The 25,674-nt window shown below is 44.4% G+C and overlaps 1 protein-coding gene across 1 annotated transcript in view; it reads left to right on the forward strand.

Moving 5' to 3' along the window:
* Positions 1–15,979: 15,979 nt before the first annotated feature.
* PIK3C2G (phosphatidylinositol-4-phosphate 3-kinase catalytic subunit type 2 gamma) overlaps positions 15,980–25,674 on the forward strand; it is a 2,001,768-nt gene continuing 1,992,073 nt past the window's right edge. Inside the window, exon 1 of the mRNA XM_069228485.1 lies at positions 15,980–16,087. The gene's annotated coding sequence lies outside the window, so the exon portion shown is untranslated. The remainder of the gene's footprint in view (positions 16,088–25,674) is intronic.

Below are 25,674 nucleotides of genomic sequence, written 5' to 3' on the forward strand. Positions count from 1 at the left end.
TGGTTGGCAGTCAGGTTACCCTCTGTCCAAGCAAGTACCCTCGCTCTAGCCAGGGTAATAGAGAATTCCACTCAGCTAACCCCTGCTTACCCCCTTGGTAGCTTGGCACGAGCAGTAGGCTTAACTTCAGAGTGCTAGGTGTAAAGTATTTGTACCAACACACACAGTAACTTAATGAAAACTCTACAAAATGACACAACACAGGTTTAGGAAAATAGAAAATATTTATCTAAAGAAAACAAGACCAAAATGACAAAAATCCACCATACACAAGTCAAGTTATCACTAAAAATGCAAAAAGAGTCTTCATGTAATTTTAAATAGTCACTAACGCTATTAGTGTGAAAATGTACCCTGGGTGCGTCAGAAATAGCCTCGCTCTGGTGAGTGTCCGTCAAAAAGGGCTTGTAATGCGTCGATTTCACTTACAAGTGAGACCTTGCATTGTTTCTCCTTTCGTCGAGTCAGCGGGTGTCGTTTCTTCTCTCCGCAGGAGAGCGATATGTCGATCCGGTCAGCACTCCCGGGTCCGGACAGGCCTTGCCTCGTTTTTACACACCCATCAGTGTTTGTGTCGGAAATCCAGCCGCACGATGGTCCGAAAACCACGCAGCGCCGGTTGCGATCTCACCAGCCTCTGTCAGCTATGCTGTGCGTCGTTTCTCCAGCCCCGGGCATGGATCTTCGGGTCGCGTTGCAGGTGAGCGTCAGTTTTTCAGCCGCAGATCAGAGTTGGGTCGATCTTTTCCCTGCACAGAAAGTCTGTGTGTGGATTTCTCATTCTTAGGCTGCCAGCTTCTCCTTTCAGGGTCCCAGGAACTGAATAAGCACCATGTGGCAGAGTAGGAGTCTCTCTGGAGACTCCAGGTGCTGGCAGAGAGAAGCCTTTGCTGTCCCTTCAAACAATAGGAGGCAAGCTCTAAATCAAGTCTTTGGAGAGTCTTCACAAGAAGGAAGGCAACACAAAGTCTAGTCTTTGTCCTCTTACTCTGGCAGAAGCAGCAACTGCAGGATAGATCCACAAAGCACAGTCACAGGCAGGGCAGCTCTTCTTCCTCAGCTCTTCAGCTCTTCTCCAGGCAGAGGTTCCTCTTGGTTTCCAGAAGTGTTCTAAAGTCTGTGGTTTTGGGAGCCCTTCTCATACCCATTTTCTCCTTTGAAGTAGGCCTACTTCAAAGCAAAGTCTCTCTTGATGAGAAATCCCCCAGACACTCACCAGGGGGTTGGAGACTGCATTGCGTGAGGGCAGGCACAGCCCTTGCAGGTGTGAGTGACCACTCCTCCCCTCCCTCCTAGCACAGATGGCTCATCAGAAAATGCAGACTACGCCCCAGCTCTGTTTGTGTCACTGTCTAGTGAGAGGTGTAACCAGCCCAACTGTCAAACTGACCCAGACAGGGAATCCACAAACAGGCCAGAGTCACAGAAATGGTTTAAGTAAGAAAATGCTCACTTTCACACAATCCTAAAATCAACTTTACTAAAAAATGTATTTTTAAATTGTGAGCTCAGAGACCACAAACTCCACATGTCTATCTGATCCCAAAGGTAATCTACAGTTTAATCAGATTTAAAGGTAGCCCCCATGTTAACCTATGAGAGGGACAGGCCTTGCAATAGTGAAAAATTAATTTAGCAATATTTTACTATCAGGACATATAAAACACATTACTATATGTCCTACCTTAACCATACAGTGCACCCTGCCCTTGGGGCTACCTAGGGCCTATCTTAGGGGTGTCTTACATGTAAGAAAAGGGAAGGTTTAGGCCTGGCAAGTGGGTACACATGCCTAGTTGAATTTACAGTTAAAACTGCAAACACAGACACTGTGGTGGCAGGTCTGAGACATGATTACAGAGCTACTTATGTGAGTGGCACAACCAGTGCTGCAGGCCCACTAGTAGCGTTTGGTTTACAGGACCTGGGCACCTCTAGTGCACTTTATTAGGGACTTACTATTAAATCAAATAGGCCAATCATGGATAAGCCAATTACATACACGCTTTGTATAGGAGCACTTGCACTTTGGCACTGGTTAGCAGTGGTAAAGTGCCCAGAGTAACAAAAACTGCAAAAACAGAGTCCGGCACACATCTACAGCCTGGGAAACAGAGGCACAAAGTTAAGGGAGACCACGCCAAGGATGAAAAATCTAACAATCGGCAAGGGGAGGGTGTTGTGTAGCCATTTTAGCTATTGTTTTATGCACGTTATTTTAGCAAGCTATGCCTGCCGTAGTGTACTTTAACCTAGATATATTTTATTCAGCTTAGTTTTATTATTTTAACATTAGTCACATTTGCGGTCTTGTTTTATTTTCTCTATCTAGCTGTTCTTTGCCCAGGTCAGCACTTCATTCTTAAACACGACATTTCTCTCACTCTGTGCTTTTCTCAAGACTGGAGGAAGATAGCTGCTGGCAAAAGTGGTACGCTTTGTCTCCAATGTTTACAGAAACATACACACTCTTACGTGGGGATCCTTTCTTGAAACATCAGTTGTTTCATTATAAAAGCACTACTTTAACCCATTTACGTTAGAGGGAGATTCCAGCCAGATGACCACGACTGTATGCTGATTGCTGATTGATTCACTACAGCTGCTTATGTAGACTACAGGCCTCCTGCTCAGGTATGAGGGATGATGTCCCCCCAGGGGGAGCCTGAAAGGCAGAATTAGAGCTTAACATGCTAGGCTCTAACATTGTTTAGGTATGAACTATCTCTACAAACTTTAGTGACCGTATGGGAGCGTTATTCTTGTGTTTCACTCTCCTTGTCACAATTTTAATCCTGTAATGCTTCATAGTCCTAGTTATTGCAATACATGCTTTATTATCTAAGATGCAGTTACTTCAATAAAACCTTATTATACTATACTCTGCCTCTGATGGTCCTTGCATATGTGAGACTAATGTAACAGAGAGAAATGGATGAGATCTGCATGACCCTGATTCCCCTGAAGAGTCATGTATGTCATGCCCCTGGTTGCCCTAATCATCCCTACTCTTGGTTGGAGATGAGGCACTGCTAGTTAGCCAGAACAAACGTGGATTAGGCCAACAGGTGTCACATGGTGCTGGATCAGACTCAGTCCCCCACAACACAGGTGATTCTGAGTAGTCTCATTAGGATAATGAAAACCTACGCAACACCATCAAGTGATTTATATTGTAAGTAACATTTATCACCCTTTATAAGTTCTCCTATTTGTGACCTGCCATTCACTACAACTCATTTCAACGGGGTGAAATCATGTATATTGGTCCCAAGATGGCTGCCATCACTTTGAAGTGCTGACAGCCAATCAGATCTCACCATGAGATCTGTGCTTAGGCTCCACACAGATATGCAAATTTGGATTTCCTTTAATATCTCAAAATATTGAACGGATTTACACCAAATAACAAAAAGCATGATCTCCAGACCAAAAACTACCTTTCTGCCAAATTTGGTGTAATTCTCTCCAGCAATTCGGGCTGTATGTGTGTCTAAAGACTCAATGAGAATTAACATGGGAAACACACTTTTTTGCCCCCCCCCCTTTTTCTCGAACCCCGCTTGCCAGATCCTCCGAAAACTTTCCATGCACAACAAGACCCCAGAGGGCACATTTTCTGGAAAATTGTGTGAAGAATTGTCTAACGGTGCTAAAGATATATAGGCAAGTCAAAAAACATGCTTTTTCGTGGAAACTGTCTTAACTGTAACTATTATGTGTGTGTGTGTGTGTATATATATGTATATATATACATATCATCCCACTGTCAAGAAAAGTTGGGGGGGTCCCAAAACATGGTTTACCCATGCAATTTTCCTTAGCAAAATTGAACAGTGATATGGCAGAACGGAATTACACCAAATTTGGCAGAAAGCTAGATCTTGGTCCTGAAAGCATGATGTTTGTGATTTAGTGTAAATCCGTTAAGTAGGTTTCGAGAAATGAAGGTTCCAAATATTTGTATATTTCACACTGTGGATCCTTCACAGTGGATCCCGTGATCCGGCCATGCTGTAACTGGTTGACCGCAACTAACCACAGTGGATCTTCAAGGCAGAATAACACATCCTGTTGACTAGCCACAACCTGAAGAAAATGTTGCTGCCCCCATCTTGGGACTCAGTAACAGAGTCCTAGAATTCTTTTTAGAAAGAACACATGAGAGAGGGGTATAGTACCATGAGCCTTGTGGGCTAAAAAAAAAATATGTTATTTATTCTCGCCATTTCATTGGTCTTAGGATCCACTGCAGCACTCAACATAGGCCCCTGTAGAATTGTGATGGCTCTAGGTAGTTGGGGCACTGAAAAAAATATGTAAGGCATTTCATTTAGGCCACTGCAATGATGTTGGGCACAGCACCCAACTCCCTGCCACACATGCACCCAAGGGTAGTTGGATACCTGCGGCAGTTGAGTGCTGGGATTCCCTGCAGGCTAGGGCCTGCACCCAACATTGTGCACCGCAATTGACTTCTTACTTTGCACTAAACAATACCCTACAAATTCACTGGGGAAAACAAAGTTTAAGTGGACATTATAATTAGGAGAAAATGTCAGTTAAAACATACATTTTTAAACTAACAAAATCATTAAAATTCACAAACGTTACTGTAATTTGGGTCATCTCCATGCACTGCTAATTACCTCACATATTACATATTTCATAACATCACAGCAACATCTGAAATTACATAATTGATGACAAAATTGTGCATGGCTAGGGTGTGAGTCTGAGGCCACATTTTATTCACATTGGGAAGATTTTATGGGCGGATTATCCATTCTTTCACCTTCTCAAATACAAACATGGATGCCACCTCTAAGCTGAAGGATCTTCCCTCTTTCCTGAATAATTTCAAGAAAAAATTATGAATACAAAATATAGTCAGATAACTAATCCACCTCCGTTGGCAATAGGAGGAGGCAACTGCAATTCTTTAAAACCATAATTTCTGTGAGGTTGGGTGGGGGCAGATCTTGATTTGCTATTATATATTTAAATGTCATGGACTTAAAAAAATGTTAAGATTCAAATCTTTGCACTGGAAGTACGAGTGAGCTATGTGGAATGCTTATCCAGTTCCTAATGGATGTGATTCTGTTTTCGTTTTAAGGGGCGAGCGCAAAGCCCTTGGTCCCGTGTTCTAATCTCTTTGGGCTTCAAACCATGTCCATGTCACTTCAGTCTTTCATTGGTTCGTGGGCTTGCCTTTTAAAATAAGTTTGCTTTCGTTAGTGAAAAGCATGTACAAATCATGCCTTTTCCGGTGTTTAACCCTCCTCGAGCGCAGCGACCACGTACTGAAAACATACGAGGCTCCACGTTTTCAGTCAGGTTTCTGGACTACTTTTTAGGGTCGAGCCTGCGTCGCATGCGTTTCGCTTGCGAGAAGCTTTAGTAATTGGAATAGGGCTCGGAGCCCCGTCCATGTCACATCAGTGTCTTTCATTGGTTCGTGGGCTTGCCTGTTAAAATCTGCTTGCTTTCATCAGTGAAAGGCATTCATACGTCATGCCTTTTCCGGTGGTTAGCCCTCCTCGAGCGCAACGGCCAAGTACTGAAAACAGGTGAAGCTTGCTGTTTTCAGTCCGGTTTGTGGACTACTTTTTATCTTTTATCGCAGCGTGATCTCGCTTGGCAGAATTCGAGTACTTTCCATGACATCGACCCTGTTACATAGTTAATTGCACTTTTTCCAGTTATATAGATAATTGCACTTTTGCCAATAGGTTTCACTACGAGTGAACTGTAGCAGCGTGATCGTGCTCTCTTTTTCCATTTTTCTACTTTGTTTCTCACTTCTTTTAAACTTATTCTAACCATATGGGAAACAATACTTTTAAAGAAACGCCACCCAAATCATGTATGTTGCTTCCACCGTAGGTACATTAAAGGTATTTGTTGTTGTGTGCTTCTTATTTTGCCGATAGGTTTCACTACGAGTGAACTGTAGCAGCGCTTTTCTACTTTGTTTCTCACTTCTTTTAAACTTATTCTAACTGTTAGAAATGGGGGTTGCCCTCTGTCCAAGCAAGAACCCTCACTCTAGTCAGGGTAAGTCACACACAATCCAAAATCAGCCTGTGCTCACCCTCCGGTAGCTTGGCACGAGCAGTCAGGCTTAACTTAGAAGGCAATGTGTAAAGCATTTGTGCAATAAATCATACAGCACCATAGCATAACACCACAAAATACACCACACAGTGTTTAGAAAAATATATAATATTTATCTGGGTATCTTCAGGTCAAAACGATCAAAGTTGCAATATGAATTTGTAAAATGATCACTGAAAAGTGATATGAAATGTCTTAAGTCTTTAGAAAGTAAACAAAGTCTCTTTCAAACACAAAGTACCTGGTTTCTGGTGGAAAATCTCCTCAGAGGGCCACAGGAGAAGAGGTACGTGGAAAACTGGTGTGTGCGTCGATTTATTTTCCACGCGGGGAGTCGTGCGTCGTTTTCCGGCGCGCGGACAGTCTCTTTCTGTGGTTCGCGGGGAGTACCAGATGTCCCGGGTCTGTGCGTGGATTTTCCTGCTTGTTTTCCGGCTGCGCGTCGTTCTGCGGGGCTGCGCGTCGAAGTTTCGATCTCACGGCAGGCGTCGCGTCGATTTCTCCTGGGGAGTCGGGCGGCGTTGTCCTTGCGAGGCCGTGCGTCAAAGTTTTGATCTCACGGCAGGCGTCGCGTCGATTTCTCCTGGGAAGTCGGGCGGCGTTGTCCTTGCGAGGCCGTGCATCAAAGTTTCGATCTCACGGCAGGCGTCGCGTCGATTTCTCCCGGGAAGTCGGGCGGCGTTGTCCTTGCGAGGCCGTGCGTCAAAGTTTCGGTCGTTCCGAAGGCGTCGCGTCGATCAGCGTCGGTGTGCAGCGTTTTTCTTGCCGCGGAACAAGCTGTGCGTCGAAAATTTCGGCGCACGGAGACTCCAAGAGGAAGAGAGAAGTCTTTTTGGTCCTGAGACTTCAGGGAACAGGAGGCAAGCTCTATCCAAGCCCTTGGAGAGCACTTTTACAGCCAGACAAGAGTTCAGCAAGGCAGCAGGCCAACAGCAAGGCAGCAGTCCTTTGTAGAAAAGCAGACAGGTGAGTCCTTTGAGCAGCCAGGCAGTTCTTCTTGGCAGGATGTAGTTTCTGGTTCAGGTTTCTTCTCCAGCAAGTGTCTGATGAGGTAGGGCAGAGGCCCTGTTTTATACTAAGTTGTGCCTTTGAAGTGGGGGTGACTTCAAAGAGTGTCTAAGAAATGCACCAAGCCCCCTTTCAGTTCAATCCTGTCTGCCAGAGTCCCAGTAGGGGGTGTGGCAGTCCTTTGTGTGAGGGCAGGCCCTCCACCCTCCCAGCCCAGGAAGACCCATTCAAAATGCAGATGTATGCAAGTGAGGCTGAGTACCCTGTGTTTGGGGTGTGTCTGAGTGAATGCACAAGGAGCTGTCAATTAAACCTAGCCAGACGTGGATTGAAGGGCACAACAAGATTTTAGTGCAAAGAAATGCTCACTTTCTAAAAGTGTCATTTCTAGAATAGTAATATTAAATCCGACTTCACCAGTCAGCAGGACTTTATATTACCATTCTGGCCATACTAAATATGACCTTCCTGCTCCTTTCAGATCAGCAGCTGCCACTTCAACAGTGTATGAGGGCAGCCCCAATGTTAGCCTATGAAGGGAGCAGGCCTCACAGTAGTGTAAAAACGAATTTAGGAGTTTTACACTACCAGGACACATAACTACACAGGTACATGTCCTGCCTTTTACCTACACAGCACCCTGCTCTAGGGGTTACCTAGGGCACACATTAGGGATGACTTATATGTAGAAAAAGGGGAGTTCTAGGCTTGGCAAGTACTTTTAAATGCCAAGTCGAAGTGGCAGTGAAACTGCACACACAGGCCTTGCAATGGCAGGCCTGAGACAGGGTAAAGGGGCTACTGAAGTGGGTGGCACAACCAGTGCTGCAGGCCCACTAGCAGCATTTAATCTACAGGCCCTAGGCACCTATAGTGCACTCTACTAGGGACTTATAAGTAAATTAAATAGCCAATCATGGATAAACCAATCAATAGTACCATTTACACAGAGAGCATATGCACTTTAGCACTGGTTAGCAGTGGTAAAGTGCCCAGAGGTCAAAAGCCAACAACAACAGGTCAAAAGAAATATCAGGAAGGAGGCAAAAAGTTTGGGGATGACCCTGTCAAAAAGCCAGGTCCAACATGACCCCCTACCAGCCTAAAGTCCGGGGAGAACAATCACTATCCTGATGTACTTCCCTGTTTGAGGCGACAGAACAAGGACCCAGGCCCACAACAGCAGGGGCATGCTCCAGTTCTTCGCCTTCCTGACTCCAATTGGATCCCTCTGTCCATACTCTCAGGGCCCACTAAGCCAACCCATGGGGAACCTTTCTCCTTACCTGCGGATCCCATCTGTGCAGCACCTAACCTTACTTTGCTCACAGATGTATCCCAGGAGCAGGATAGTACCACCATGACCAACACAGTGGTGTTGCCCACTCTACCCCCGGGGTGTGACACTTGTCCCCTCCCCAGGGATAACTCTGTCCACCCGGACAGCAAGCCACAGTGATTACTGACAGCTGCCAGGGATGAGAGCCAGGCCCCAGGCCTCTCAAAGCTCTCCCACCACTGTGGCTGTGGAGAGTGGGGGGGCGGTAGCCCCAGGTGCTGGGCACCCTTTAACCACTCTCCCTTCCACCAGGTCAGGGATGACAGCCTGAACCTGGTCCTCCCCTCTGGGGCTCTGTACCCTCCCTCCTGGAGCGGTACCCCCAGAGTCCAACATGGTCAGGGTGCTTATAGAAGTCGCCCTGTACCATTACTCCACCAGTGCAGGGCTGTTAACCTGCAACTGGCCCTCCAACCTGGGGTCTGTACCTTCAGGTTGGACTAGGGCCCGGGGTGAGGCTTCCCTCCCCTGCCCTCCCTTCTGGGGCCCAGCACCCTCCAACTAGAAGTGGCCTCCTCAGAAGACAACATGGTAGGGGCACTGTTATCAGTAGCCCCTCCCTCCAGGTCCGGGGGGACACCCTGAACCTGGTCTTACAGCCCAGGGTCTGTACCCTCAGACTGGATCACTGCCTGGCAAACCAGGACTTTCTGGGAGGCACACCTACCCCCCACCAGGTCAGAGTTTAACCTCTGCACCTGACCATTCAATTCAGAGTCACCACCCTGAAGTTGAACAATTGCCTGGCACGCCAGGACTTCCTGGAGGGCACACTAACCCTCCACCAGGTCAGAGTTTAACCTCTGAACCTGGTTCTCCAACCTAGGGTCACCACCCTGAGGTTGGGCAACTGCCTGGCACACCAGGACTTTCTGGGAGGCACACCTACCTCCCACCAGGTCAGAGGTTAACCTCTGAACCTGGTTCTCCAACCCAGGGTCACCACCCTGAGGTTGACCAATTGCCTGGCACGCCAGGACTTTCTGGGGGGCACACTGACCCTCCACCAGGTCAGAGTTTAACCTCTGAACCCGGTTATCCAACCCAGAGTCAGCACCCTGAGGTTGGACAACTGCCTGGTACACCAGGACTTTCTGGGGGGCACTAGTACCCACCACCAGGTCAGAGTTTAACCTTTGAACCCGTTTATCCAACCCAGAGTCACCACCCTGAGGTTGAACCATTGCCTGGCAGGCCAGGACTTCCAGGGAGGCACACCTACCTTCCACCAGGTCAGAGTTTAACCTCTGAACCTGGCCATCCAACCCAGAGTCAACACCCTGAGGTTGGACAATTGCCTGGCACAGCAGGACTTCTTGGGAGGCACACCTACCTCCCACCAGGTCAGAGTTTAACCCCTGAACCTGGGAATCCAACCCAGAGTCACCACCCTGAGGTTGAATCTTTGCCTGGCATGCCAGGACTTCCTGGGGGGCACTCTCACCCCCCACAAGGGACACACCATCCCCAAGGGCCACACAAGAGTCTGGTTGGCGCAGGCCCTCCCGACCTCTGCCCATCCGGCAGAGTCTGGGTTTCCCCCAAACCAGAAACGGTTTCACCTGGGTCATTCCTGGGGGGCTCTGCTCTCAGAGCTGACCCCCTGACTCTCAAGGTCCTCCACTGGGGTCTGCAACCCCCTCTCAACCCTATGTCTGGACTTTTGCACCCCCTCACTAGGAGGGGTACTGCAGACACCAGAACTGTTGGGATGCTGGCTACAGTCACCCCCCCCCCCAAGTTCTTCTGACACTGCGGGGCTTCCCTCAAAAGGTGGCCCTACGGTACAGGCTAGGCTTCCCTCCTGGTGTTCCCTCATGGAACCCTCTAGGACCTGGGACCTACCTGGGACACTACAATCCTTTCCCACCTCACTCGGTTGGGAACCACCTAGACCACTCCCTTCAGGAGCACCCCCAAATGCCTCTTCAGACTCTCTGGTACTCACCCAGAAGTCTGCCTCCATTGTAAGTTCCCTGGGGTCAGAGAACTCACACTCCACCTGGTGTTGGCGTAGCTCTGGAAAATAAGGACCAGACATATGCTCTCCAGAAATTACATCACTCTGCCCTTCACATGTATTAACCACAGTACCCTTCACCCAACCACCCAGTAACTCAACCTTGGAAAAGCACTCTACCTCACCCTCCTGAGACTGGTGAGACAGTATCTGTCTGTCCCTGACCCTCAACCCATACTCTTCTGGGATGTCTCTACACTCTATATCCAGGACGTCCACCAGGGGGGAAACCTTTTCTCTGTCACTCTCTGCTAGAGTCAGTAAAGTGTCCCTCCCCCCAGTAGGAATATGACTCCCTGTGCCAGTTCCCCAATCCTTCTCAGGGACCCTGTGCATAACGGGAACTACCTCATACCCTTGAACCGCCTGGGGTGTGTCAACTCCCTTCTTCAAGTTGGGCACCACATCTCTGGGCTTGTGCCCTTCTTCAGCAGTACTAGATGCAAGATTTTTGCTGCCACCATCTGAACTGGACTCAGCCCTTCCGGCCTCCAGTTTCAGCTCTTTACAGCTCAGCTCTTGAGCTGCAATCTTTTCTTCTTCCAGGGCTAAGAGTCTTTTTGCCTCAACCCTTGCAAGATACTCCTCTAATTGTTGCTCCTGTCGCCTTTGACCTCGGAGCCATTCATCTATCTCTGGGTCTCTTTCCTCATGTGAGCAGTCTTCCTCCTCATGTGAGCAGTCTTCCTCCTCATGTGAGCAGTCTTCCTCCTCATGTGCGTAGTCCTCCTCCTCATCTGAGGGGTACTTAGTCATTTGGTTTCTTGCTGCCTCTCTCTCTGCCCATATTTCCTCCCCCCAGACTATGTAGTTATGTAGCATCTCCGCCTTAGTAGATCTCCTTGCTACAGGAAGGCCCCATTTTCTGCAAAGCTTCCTTAGGTCAGCCTTAGTGAGGTGGTCAGTACGAACAAAGAATGAGTAGGTAAGCAATCCCATTCTGATAAGATCTTACCAGCAAAAAACAAAATCCAAAGTCCAAAATATCAATAGTATATCCAGGAGGACATCAGAGAATCAAAAGCCAAAAAAAGATGAAAAATCAAGTTGACCTTCAACTGTGGGTAGGTAGTGAAATACTTAGCTACTGTATGTCACTGCACAAACACAAGTCCTATCCTCACCGCTGATCACCAATGTTAGAAATGGGGTTTTTGGTTGGCAGTAAGGTTGCCCTCTGTCCAAGCAAGAACCCTCACTCTAGTCAGGGTAAGTCGCACACAATCCAAAATCAGCCTGTGCTCACCCTCCGGTAGCTTGGCACGAGCAGTCAGGCTTAACTTAGAAGGCAATGTGTAAAGCATTTGTGCAATAAATCATACAGCACCATAGCATAACACCACAAAAATACACCACACAGTGTTTAGAAAAATATATAATATTTATCTGGGTATCTTCAGGTCAAAACGATCAAAGTTGCAATATGAATTTGTAAAGATATCACTGAAAAGTGATATGAAATGTCTTAAGTCTTTAGAAAGTAAACAAAGTCTCTTTCAAACACAAAGTACCTGGTTTCTGGTGGAAAATCTCCTCAGAGGGCCACAGGAGAAGAGGTACGTGGAAAACTGGTGTGTGCGTCGATTTCTCCTCAGCACACACGGACTTGCATCGTTATTTTCCACGCGGGGAGTTGTGCGTCGTTTTCCGGCGCGCGGACAGTCTCTTTCTGTGGTTCGCGGGGAGTACCAGATGTCCCGGGTCTGTGCGTGGATTTTCCTGCTTGTTTTCCGGCTGCGCGTCGTTCTTCGGGGCTGCGCGTCGAAGTTTTGATCTCACGGCAGGCGTCGCGTCGATTTCTCCTGGGAAGTCGGGCGGCGTTGTCCTTGCGAGGCCGTGCGTCAAAGTTTCGATCTCACGGCAGGCGTTGCGTCGATTTCTCCCGGGAAGTCGGGCGGTGTTGTCCTTGTGAGGCCGTGTGTCAAAGTTTCAGTCGTCCCGAAGGCGTCGCGTCGATCAGCGTCGGTGTGCGCCGTTTTTCTTGCCGCGGAACAAGCTGTGCGTCGAAAATTTCGGCGCACGGAGCGTCCAAGAGGAAGAGAGAAGTCTTTTTGGTCCTGAGACTTCAGGGAACAGGAGGCAAGCTCTATCCAAGCCCTTGGAGAGCACTTTTACAGCCAGACAAGAGTTCAGCAAGGCAGCAGGCCAACAGCAAGGCAGCAGTCCTTTGTAGAAAAGCAGACAGGTGAGTCCTTTGAGCAGCCAGGCAGTTCTTCTTGGCAGGATGTAGTTTCTGGTTCTGGTTTCTTCTCCAGCAAGTGTCTGATGAGGTAGGGCAGAGGCCCTGTTTTATACTAAGTTGTGCCTTTGAAGTGGGGGTGACTTCAAAGAGTGTCTAAGAAATGCACCAAGCCCCCTTTCAGTTCAATCCTGTCTGCCAGAGTCCCAGTAGGGGGTGTGGCAGTCCTTTGTGTGAGGGCAGGCCCTCCACCCTCCCAGCCCAGGAAGACCCATTCAAAATGCAGATGTATGCAAGTGAGGCTGAGTACCCTGTGTTTGGGGTGTGTCTGAGTGAATGCACAAGGAGCTGTCAACTAAACCTAGCCAGACGTGGATTGAAGGGCACAACAAGATTTTAGTGCAAAGAAATGCTCACTTTCTAAAAGTGTCATTTCTAGAATAGTAATATTAAATCCGACTTCACCAGTCAGCAGGACTTTATATTACCATTCTGGCCATACTAAATATGACCTTCCTGCTCCTTTCAGATCAGCAGCTGCCACTTCAACAGTGTATGAGGGCAGCCCCAATGTTAGCCTATGAAGGGAGCAGGCCTCACAGTCGTGTAAAAACGAATTTAGGAGTTTTACACTACCAGGACATATAACTACACAGGTACATGTCCTGCCTTTTACCTACACAGCACCCTGCTCTAGGGGTTACCTAGGGCACACATTAGGGATGACTTATATGTAGAAAAAGGGGAGTTCTAGGCTTGGCAAGTACTTTTAAATGCCAAGTCGAAGTGGCAGTGAAACTGCACACACAGGCCTTGCAATGGCAGGCCTGAGACAGGGTTAAGGGGCTACTGAAGTGGGTGGCACAACCAGTGCTGCAGGCCCACTAGCAGCATTTAATCTACAGGCCCTAGGCACCTATAGTGCACTCTACTACGGACTTATAAGTAAATTAAATAGCCAATCATGGATAAACCAATCAATAGTACCATTTACACAGAGAGCATATGCACTTTAGCACTGGTTAGCAGTGGTAAAGTGCCCAGAGGTCAAAAGCCAACAACAACAGGTCAAAAAAAATATCAGGAAGGAGGCAAAAGGTTTGGGGATGACCCTGTCAAAAAGCCAGGTCCAACACTAACCATATGGGAAATGCTACTTTTAAAGTAAAGCCACCCAAATCATGTATGCTGCTTCCACCATAGATACATTAAAGGTATTTGTTGTTGTGAGCTTCTTAAATAGCGGTTAACTTTATTCTGCTTGTGAGTTGTTAAATCTTTTACCGGCCCCTTCCAAACACTGGTGTTGCTATGTAGAATCAGAATAGTCCCAACGCTTCAATGTGACTTACGTTTTTAAGAGCTGCTCTCAAAGTGAAGTTAATAGCAATTGTGCATGGGTCAAAGGTTCACATCGTTGTTTAAAAGGATCTTTAATCCGTGGCTAATATAGTTATCTCTAGCACTTCTTCAGAGATGGCCCTTGTGGAGGTAAACACTAAATAAATCATATTGTATGAGAGGTGGGATGAGATTTCAACCAAGTGGTAAGGCTGCAGAAGTTCTTAAAACCACCATTTAGCGGTGAGCTTTCTACTGGGATTAGCCAGTGCTAATCTGGTGCTTTAGTCCAGTAGTTAGTAAGACTGGATAATCATGTACTCTTTTAACCTTCATAAAAAAGGGTAGGGGCGGTGGTTCTTTGGAATTTGTAAAGTGCTGCATGTTACCCTCATCACTCACTAGAATATGAGTAAATACAGAATCATTTAAATATGTCTAGTTGGTTAAAGGAACTGGTATTAAATCGGTGTTCTTTGGCCAGTCGCGTTGATGAGACATGCATGGTGCTATACACTGAGAACACGTAGGGTAATTTGTTTTAAAATATTGTACTAGCTAAAAGTGCCTCTGATTTTATCGATCTGTACATGTTGCTTTTAAGTTACTGCCCAAATGATATCTGGGCTTGTGATGAGAAATGACGAGCCCCATCAAATCTAAACTTTGATATTCTTGGTTAAAGGGGCTTTGTGCATTGATGGTTTTAAAGGGCGTGATTGAAATGCTGTATTTCCAGAGACATTTTCTAAACATTACTGTAAAGGGTTTCAATTGATTTTGATAAATTAGATTCTGTTTTGCTTTAATAAGAAGGAAACTGCTTACCCGCACAGTATAGAATATCTGATATAACATTTTTTATGAATGGTCTGTGAGTAAACATTTTCTTTCAGGTCCTTGTGCTATCTCCCTCTACGACAGGTCTCCGGTCCAGCTTGAACTCAGTCCACTACCCTCTTGCTGCATTGTCACCTGGTGCCCTCTCTGTCTGTGCCTTCTCTGCTGGTTTTTTAGTTCAAGCGTGCAAGCATTCTGGCCTGTTGTAATCTATCTGTGGGCTTCCAACCATGCCCACCACACACCCATCATCATCACTCGTTCATAGGATTACCTTAAAAAATACTTTATAATTGGTAAATGCTTTATGTTTGTCCTTCCTTGGAGCAGTTTTGTTACCGTCTTGGCCATTGACCCTGTTACATGGATAATTGCATGATGGCCATACGTTTGACTGTGAGCAAACTTATTTTTTCTTTTGTGTCTCTCCTTCCCGCTAATGCTCATGGCGGCATTGGCGCTTGGAACTGGCTTGCTTATGTCTACTGTTTTACTTTTTATTTTCAATCTATATGGCAAGAAAAGTCCAGTTAGGAATTTACAACACTAATAGCTCTAACTCGAGCAAATGCGAGACCCTTTGCATTGCAAATGCTTGTTCTCTTTTTTCGCAGTGTCATCTCGCTGGGTAGAAGTCGAGCGCTTTGCATGACATCGACCCTGTTACATAGTTAGTTGCACTTTTGCGGTTACGTAGATAATTGCACTTTTGCCGATAGGTATCACTACGAGTGAACTTTTATTTCCCTTTATGTGTCTGCTTTGCACTGATGGTGGCCATCAGCTCGTTTATGTGAAACCTTTACTTTTCAGTTTATATGGCAAGAAAAGACCAGTTAGTTATGTGAAACTGTTTTATTTTCATTTTCAATGTATGTAGCAAGAAATGTCCGGTTAGGAGTTTACAGTGCTCATTGCTCTAGCTCAAGCAAACGCAGACCCATTGCATTGCAAATGCTTGTTTTCCCTCTGATTAGCCCTCCTCTCCAACCAAGTGTTTGCATTACTCTTTGAGCTGTTCTTTTTTTAGGCCTTGGTTGCAGCTGTTGCTATGGCACACCACGGCCCTCTGGCAGCTCAGATGCCTTGCTGATATTTACACATGATAACAAGCAGACTGTGCCGGCCGATAAAGTGCAAGCAAGCTTAAATGTTTTCGTGTAACTGTGGTCTGACTTAGAACTAAAGCTGCAAAGACTCTTCGTCAGAGGAATCCCTCTGCAGAGAAAGTATCTCACAGGTAAGAAGTTAGAGCCGCACACAGCAAGAACTCCCTTTGCGTGTGCACTTCATAGAAAACAAAATCACTGCTTCATCCGCACATTAACATAATCTATTTCTTGCCCTTTTGTACTCAGCGGGTGGCATCTGTGAATCAGCAAGTGTTAACGATGGTTAAAGTCTAATGTATATTTCCCCTTTTCGCTATACTCTGTGGTGCTAAATTGCAACCTGACATGAAACAAACATTGTCCTGGAAGTACTAACTCGTACGAAAGACTAATTGGTTCTCCCACCCATTTCGCTCAGCGAATGACCTTCGTGCTTCCATAATGCGACCCCCTGTCTTCATTCAGGTTCTAATCAAGGCGCTTCGTTTGCTCAGGCACTTTGGTGTCTTCTATAGGTTATAAGAAGCTTTTCCATTACTTAGGGGATTTTGTCTGCTCCTACCAACATATGTCATTGGAGCGAGGTCATCGTGTGAAACTGATGTTGAGTTGAAACCATTGATCTCTATGTTCTGTAGCCTCAGAGTAGATCAACCTGCAACACTTAAGGAAAACTGCATTTTAATTAGGTTGATAGTTAGGATTCAGAGAATTTGCAGAACGCAACTCTGCACACTTGGGGGTAGCTATGTTAGAGATACCACAAACTTTGTATGTGATTTTTATTTTTTTTTAAATGTGAAATGTCATTGTTGAAAAACGGATTATTTGCAGGGAAACCCCGTGTAAATTACCGTATTTAAGCTAATTACGTGATACATTCTTAGACATGTTTCATTCAGATTGCTGCTAACGATTTTTCAAAAATACTTTTTGTGGTAATATGATTGCCAGGTATGCACAGTTTTGCAAAGTTTTAATGATATGAAATTATACCAACCGTGCTGTGGCACAGAGGAGAGGAAAATACCAAGCTCTTTTGTCCTTTGTTTAGGGGCATATGAAATTGTTAAATTTCAAAGCTTGCTATGCTGTGTAAGTGGCTAGCTATTTGTAGCTTTTAGAAAATATGACGAAACCGGCAGACCAACAGCAGTATTCGTTAAATTATCTGCTTACAATTTCCCAAGTCATCATTTACTGCCATCCGCCTAAATATGAACAGCCTGATCAATATGCTTTCCAGCTCTGTGGCGCACTCTCCAGCTGCCCTGCCGGTGACAGCCTGCAACATGACATCTCTACACGTGGCAAACCTTTGGACACTGTCACTGTACTTCTAACCCCAAACTGCCTCTGCCGCTGTCCCTGTCACCTATTGGTGCTCTGTAGGGAGGGGGATGGGCATCTTGCCTCAACCATGTCGAGCTTCATGTCATTGATATCCTCACATTGGACATGGAGGAAGAACAAAATTGACATTCATTAAATGAAGTAGGAAATGCCACATCTGCCTTGTATAGTTTTAAGAATTACCAGGAACTTTGCCTGGTACCCGCATGCCAGAATTACAAGACTCCCTTTAAGGCCACATAGAAAGTCAAAGCTTTGCACACCCTTAGTTCCTTGGTGTTTGACTTTCAAAAATTCTTACTTTTAGATATATTCCAATACTTCTAGCCTGTGTTTGTGCCCTTCTTAAAAACACATGACTTTTCAATATTTTAAATTCAATTTTCCTATAAAATCTCACAGAGATAATCTATGGGTTATATTACATAGATTTCACCTTCTATTGCCAGTTTCGTAGCTGTGCAGGCACATTTTGAACCAGTATTTCCACCTACGGAATCCAACACATTTACATTATCACTAATGTGGTTCAAAAGTCATTCTATTATTGCACTGCACTGATTACATTTTCATAGCGGACCAGACGTTTCCACTTAATTTATGACATTTTCCAGTGTTTTTTTCTTTATGGTTTTCTGTATAGTTTTCTGTATAGTAGAGAAAACCTTTATGGTTTTCTGTATAGTTATCTTTTAGATTTTGGCATTTCACAATTTCTGGCACCTTACAAGAAAATGATTGAAGATGTTTAGAGTTAGTCCAAACTTTTGGAGACAAACCAAATATTCAAATGTTTTTGAATGAAGAAATGTGAGTGTTAAGTGGGTACTGGTAAACACTGAAAGTCATGGGCTATGAATACCAGTCTAAAGGTGACCTGCAAGAGTGAGCAAAAGATTAAGGGTGAAATACTGCACTTTATACTGCGTCAAATTTACCTTTTTTGCATGGCCACGCAAAGTCTTACTACATTTTTGCTGGCTTTATGAATCGGTGCACTTTAGCACTGCTAAACAGTTTCCAAGTGCCGGGGCTGCTTCTCTAAAACATGTGTAGAGTTTAATTTCCCTTTAATTCGAATGTAAATGGTGCCTAAACTGTATCTATGGCATGGAAAATGAAATGTTATAAGTGGGCTGCAGTGTGTATTTACACCATCAATTTGAATGATAAAAAATGTGTTTACTAGGAGCACTGCTGTGCTCTGGCTGGGCTGCAGTTTAAATGAACTACAGTAAAACATGGTAGGTAAAGTGTTTTTGCTATGTAAAAAAAAACTACAACTATTTTTATATGTTTATAAATCATCCCTAAAGTGTACCTTGGAAATCCAGAGGGCAGGATACTATTATACAAATATAGGACACACTAGATATTGGGATTAGTGGGCCTAATAATGAAGCAAAAGGCAAAACTATTTCCTTGTGCATGCATAGTAGACTGTGTAATTTTATGTGATTATTCCACCTTTAAATATGTGCAGTGAGGTAATGGTGTGAAAAGAAACCATGTCAATGATACAAGTAAAATAAGAAATATATTGATTAACAGACAGGATTAATGTACTGTAGTGTTTTAAATAGATAAATCAATAGCCAGTGGGGTCCACTTTGCTGTTTTGATATTTGATTGATCGCTTCCCCACTCAGCCTTGACAGGATTAAACCCCATTTTTCATATTGGAAATCCAAAGGACAGGATTACAGTATATAATCATAGGGAACACTAGATACTGGGAAGAGTAGGCCCTACTAATGAAGCAAAAGGTATTGCTTTGTGTAAGCCTAGTACACTTTCCCTTAGTAGGTTTAGATGGGAATTAAAATTGTAAAACCCCATCTCTGCTTAGGAAAATGCAAAAAAAAATCTCCAAAGTTGTTCCTGCTTGTCTTTTATAATATGATTTAATCGTGAAACTGGAGTTTTGATAACAAAGGCAGAAAAGTAAGCTTATACAAATTCACAAAAGGTGGCCTGACCCAGAACTGTCCTAAAACCAGTTCTGTCATTCATCACACATCAAGACCCGAATACGCATTCTTAACTGGAAAACCTAATGACCCTGCTTTTGACCACAATGGGCAGTCTCTGAGCCCAGGAAGAGCTAACAGGTGTTAAATGCTTACTATTTTGAAGAGGTTAGTTATCTGTGGGTAGACCATACAAGTTTACAGAAAAAGAGCACCTCTTTTGACTTCAGGCGATGCCAAGAGCTTCTACTATTTATTCCCAGGACCCTCTCTGACAGCCTGGCTCCAGTTACAGTAAGAGGGAAAACCAGTTCTACATCTGTCAGGTGGCATGAGAGTTCATCTAAATAGGGCAGTGACTTGCAAGCTGAAGAAAGATCTGCCTGATTGCATCTTAATTCACCATCTTAAAACAAATGGGCCAATATAATTTTACATTAAGTCAAAGAGGAAGTGCTGCAAAAAGAGGTGAGACCTGTAAGCAAAATATTTAAGAAGGGATGGTAGAATTTCTCCAGTCACTGGCTAGTGCTCTGGACAAATCTGGCACACTCACCACCAGAGCGCTTCAAAACATTTTTGGACTTGAAAAGACTCAATCTGAACAATAAGGTCCTACTAGAAGAAAAGTCCTATACCCTGCAGACTCCTAGAGACTCAAACTGCTCTCCAATGGTCAAGTGGTTTGCCTCCTGTTTTCATGCTTCAGGGACACCAAAACGCAGAAGGATGCTGTGATGGGTCGACACTACTTTGGTCGGACCCGCCATGCCCCTGGGGCACCAGTACTGACGAGATTCCCGACCAGGATATCCTCCGGTCTGCAACCAATCAGGAATGACTTCCGGGTGACCGCAGGCAGAGAAAAGCCCTTCGCGCCGTCACCGCAGGGAAGGAGAGAAGTAAAGATCTCAGCGGCGTTCAAGGAGAGGAGAGCAGAGAAAAACTCGGTGGTGTTACGGGAGAGGAGAGCAGGAACAACCTCAGTGGCGTTTCAACAGTGGAGATCGGGGAAGCAGTCAGCAGCGTCCAGGTGGAGGAGAGTGAGGGAGACACCGGCAGCACCTCAACATGCAGCGGCAGCACCAGGACCACCAGCGGCACCTCAAGACGCAGCGGAGGGCCAGGAGGCAGAGCACCCGAACTCCGGCCACGCTCTGGGGTGAGCGTGGCCTTGGCAGGTATGTGGGGCAGGTCCCATTAGTTGTAGTGAGGTGGAGGGGTAGGGGAGGGGTAGAAAACTGAAGGTGAATTGAACCGAGGAACGGCTACCGTTTAGGTAATTTGAGTTTCTTTGTTGTTTGGTTATTTTTTTTCCCCCCCTCCTACCAGTTTTTCCTTCTTTTTGCACTGTGGGCGGCATTTCAGTTGACAGAACCCCAGGAGATAGATAGCTCCAGACAGTCAAAATTGGCATAGTGAAAACGAGACACCCCAGAAACAAAACGGAAGGAAGATACCTAAGGCCATCTCATAGTCTTATTCTACAGGAAGGAAAAGGAAGAAGGAAAAGAAAAGGAAGGCTCAGATGAGAAAAGAGAGAACAGACCCAGAGAAAGATAGAAAAAAGGGTGAAAAAACTACAAAGCAGAGAAAGAGACATAAAGAAAATAGAAAAGAGGAAACAGAATAGAAAGAAAAAGAACAAGAAAGCAAAACACTCACCAGTCCACTTAGCGTTTTCTGTCTGTTTTCTTCCCACCTGTGCCTCCTGGGAGCCCACCTGGAAAGAAGAAGACGAGAGATGAACACTAGATGAATAACTGCAGAACAACGGAAAATATAATCAAAGAATTAACTGTACCCTTAAATAAAGACCGCATGTGCACTATTTTACCACGGGCTTAGTGTCATCAGTGCGCTACCCCTGTCACAGATGCCTATTCGGAAGACCACCCAACTGACCACTGAGAGTTGGACCCTGCAGGAGACCCAGCTGAAGAAAGACCTAGTGCCAGAAACCTGTCCTGAGGACTTCTAGGCTGTAGGGATGACCATGAGTAAATTACTCAGAACTTTGAAAAAATGAGACTTTTTTCACCACCGAGCACTAGGCCAAAGTGCTAAAGTGTGGCCAAGGAGGTTGCACCCAAGACGAGCAAGAAAATCCAGTTTGTTTCACTCAAATCATTTTGCTGCACTGAAAACTGGCTTAGTGGGACCTTGTAGCAAATGTATTCAGCCCCACCTGGCTACAGCTTTAAGCCTGGCCCTGCTAGCGGATTTCAACTTTCAAAAACAGTGGCTAACTTCAAAAGTAGAACTTTGGACCTGTGAGTCAGCAAATCTACTTTACCAGAAAAAGTAGACCTTTGTGGATATGATATCCACATTTGTCCGCTGATGAGCTTTTGGCACAAAAATAAATAGCTTCAATGGTTACTCTAAGATGATGTATCAGACTTCAAGGGACTCTCGGGGGCTACATCCTTGAACTTTTCACTGTTGGAAGATTTTAACTTCCTTAAGAAAAGACAAATTTAGAGGATACAACTTTGACATGATGATCCATTTGGTGTATCCATCCTTGGCTTTTTTTGTAGTCAGCCTGAAATAATGTCAAGGTCCTAGTCAACTGCAAATAGTCACTCTTGACCTGCGTTTTAATTTTTTTATTGACACTTGTGTGCCCAAAAGAATTGTAAAAAAATGAAAAATAGTATCTTAGTTTCCCCTTAAGTGATTTAAATGATCTTGGTGTCTCTTTCCTCATTAGATTGACCTTTGTTTTTCTAAATTGGAAATTATATAGTGGTGTTTTCTGTATTTTTAAATTGTTGGTGCTGCTGAACTTACCACACTTTTCTGGGGCTTGCCTGCTGCTTCTGCCCTAGTAACCAGGGTCTGAGCACAGGCTTTCTTAGAATTGTGTTTTGGAACAACTAGAGTAGATTTGTCTGAGTGTGTAGGTGCACGTCCACCCAAATTAATAATCCCATTTATGACCCACAACATTGCTCAGAATTCATCTACCCTTACTTTTGAGACTGAGTCATTCAATCTCATGGGTGCATTTGATAATTTGGTATGATTACTATGTGAAATATGTAGGACATTCACGTATTAAACCTATGTATAAATGTTCCCCACAAACCCAGTATATGATCATCGATCCAGGATAAATGGAATAATAAATGGATGAACCACCAAAATCTCTGAGTAGTTTATCAGCAAAAAGAATAAAATACCTTGAAATAAATAGGAAATAGATGGCAATTAAAGTATGTTAGTCTAACTTAAAGCCATGTTGAAGGGACTTTACTACAACACATATTCTATAAAATTAAAAGGCACACCAATGTAGGAATTGTGTTGTGCTATTGCCTCTTATAGGGATCCTAAAATTCAGCAATATCTGGTGATTGTATTAACCACTCAGCAGATAGTATTTCAGCCACAGTAAAAGGCAACTTTTCTAACTTTCTGATGTTTAACATGACATAAGTTGCTTCTTTCTTAGCCATTAGTTGTTGTCACATTAAATTAAATGTGGAAAATATCTCCCTTGCGCTAACGTGTTGACAGGTAACGCGACCTGTCTTCAATGTTTGTAGTGTCCAACCCAGCTGCATAATGGACCTTAGTTGACTTTGTCCATGGTGTAACGAGGACATATCACTTTGTATTATGTCTATTGCAGAAGAGACTCTGTTATTTAGGGTGTATATCCGGTCGTACAGGGAATTTCCATTACCTACAACAGCTAATGCATTCTGTAAGTTTTCCTGGTCTATTTGCCTTAACCGGGCACCAGCTTCTTGTTGGGAAAGCTTCCAGATTTCATTATATACTGCGTATAAGAAGCGCTTTCTGCGTTGTTCTCTGGGGCTTAACGGGAAGTCCTGTCAATCAGTGTTATTAGACAGGAGACTGAGGTGTTCTCTAACAGCATCTAGTGAGGAACTCTTTAACCATTGCTGGCATAGTTTCTCTACATTGTATGTTACTATACCAGCATTTCAGATGATACATAGCGAGGGTTTGGCCTACTAGTTCTAAACCGCTGAGTTTATAAAACCTTTGACACCCATTGATATCTATTGGCCACAATAACCACCCGCCAGGACGTGACAGTGAAGCATTAAACATGCCATTCTGGACCCATTCATAGAGCTGATCTTCTGTTACATTTACATATTCTTGCCATTTGTGAAATTTTATTGTACTGAGGTGTCTGTATGTAGTGAGACAGAGATACTCAGGAGGACCCGAAAATTAGAGCCTGACCAAACATTGGCGGCGCCATATCGCGTAGGTTCTCATTATTCTAATGAGACTTCTGGATTTGAGCGGCAGAATTGCCTGTGGTGTGGGACACTAAGTCTAACCCTCTCGCCTCAATCCGGGTTTTATTCTCTGGCTAACTAGCAGTGCCTCGTATCCACCCAAGAGCAGGGATGATTGGGGAGCCGAGTGCATGACACAATTGACTCCTCAGGGAAATTGTGGTCGCTCAGACCTCATCCGTTTCTCTGTTACATTAGTCTCACATATACAAGGACAAGCAGAGGCAGTATATGTTTCAATGAGGTTTTAATGAAGCAACTGCATCTTAGATAATAAAGTATGTACTGCAATAACCAGGACAATACAGCATGACCGGATTAAAATTGTGACAAGAATAGTAAAGCATAGAAATAGCGCTACCATATTGTCACTAGAGTCCATAGACTAATTCCTTCCTAGGCTATATCAGAGCACAGCATGTTAAGCTCTAGTTCTGCCCATCAGGTTCCCCTGGGAAAACATCACCCCCCATACCTGAGCAAAGGCCTGAAGTCTGTATAAGCAGCTGTAGTGAAGCATTCAGCAATCAGCATACAGTCGTGGTCTTCTGGCTGGAATCTCCCTTTCCCATGTAAGGGACAGGAAAGTGTTTTTATAATAAAACAGCTGATGTTCTGAGAAAATGTCCCTACGCAAGGATGTGTATCTTTCTGTGAATAGCAGAGACAAAGCATTACCACGTTTACTGGTAACCTATCTTACTTCAGCCTTGAGAGAAGCACAGAGTGATCAAATGTCTTGTTTATTAACGCAGTGCTGGCCTAGGCAAAGAACAGCTAGATAGAGAGAAATAAAACAAGACCACAAATATGGCTATTGTTAAAATAATTAATGAAGCTGAATAAAGTATCTAGGGTAAAGTGCACAGCTGCAGGCCTAGTGCGCTAAACCAACATGCATGGAGCTAAAACTAAAATGGCTACACAACAATTGCAATCACTACAGTGGCTTTTGGCATCTTATCGGCTGCAAGTGTTTTTTAGCGAATGATGTCAGAAGTGTTTGGGGGATAACAAAATGTCATATTTTCAAGATTACATTGTTGTTTTTGGAGGAATAGTTGGGGAACATAATTGTGCCTTGAAACAGGCTTCACGACTGTTATCAGAAGCAGGTTTTACATTGAGAAATGACAAATATAAATTTTTAGTTCCAGAAATCAAGTATCTGGGTCACACTAATATAAGTGAAAGAGTGCGACCAAAGGATTACCGTCTTAAAGCTGTTAGGTTGTTTCCTGCTTCACAGGATAAAGGCAAGTTACGGTTCTTCATTGTCTCATCAAATATTGTTCACAATTTGGTGAAAGGTTTACTGATAAAACAGACATTGAGGCGTATGTTGAGGAAGGGAAGCATGTTAATTTGGTGAAATGAGCAGCAAGACAGTTTTGACCACACTAAAAAAAAGAAATTTGCAGTGCTGGAATTTTGGTACCCTTTGACACATGTTTGAAATGTGTGTTAACTGTGGACACCATTGCCTCTAGTATTGGTGATATTTTATCCCAAATACATGACAATGTCGAGAAAATCATGGATTTTGTATCCCATTCTTTGACTGATACAGAACATAATTAGTCATAGAACGTGAGGCATTGGTTGCAGTTTGGAGTGTTAAATATTTGTGGACATGTTTGTGGGGTATGAAGTTCATATTTTATGCTGACCACAAGCCTTTGGTTAATGGTTTAACACAAGGGGTGCAGGCAAAGAATCAGCAAGGCTGGCAAGACTGACCTCTATATTGCAAGAATATATCTCGTTGGTGAAATATTTTTCAGGGTAGAGGAATGCCCCGGCTGAATTTCTATCTCCTTCTCCTTAAATTGGAATGAAATTGATAAGGAAGCTGTGATAGTGAAAGAACAATAAGATACTGTTGTGAGAATGGCAGACATCGAGGAGTGCTATTATGGTGTAAGCAATGGAGGGTGACCCTGTGTTGAAGGAAGTGATTGACATGATGGTGAACAGAGGGAGGAGAGAAAGTATGGCGTTCCCTAATGTCAGATTTTTAGAAAGATTTTGGAAAAAATTAACTTTGTATGTTCAGGATGTTGTGATGAGAAATGAAAGAATTGTTCCTAATAGGTGGAGAAAAAG

Source organism: Pleurodeles waltl, chromosome 4_1, assembly GCF_031143425.1.
Source record: "Pleurodeles waltl isolate 20211129_DDA chromosome 4_1, aPleWal1.hap1.20221129, whole genome shotgun sequence".
Classification (NCBI taxonomy): Eukaryota; Metazoa; Chordata; class Amphibia; order Caudata; family Salamandridae; genus Pleurodeles; species Pleurodeles waltl.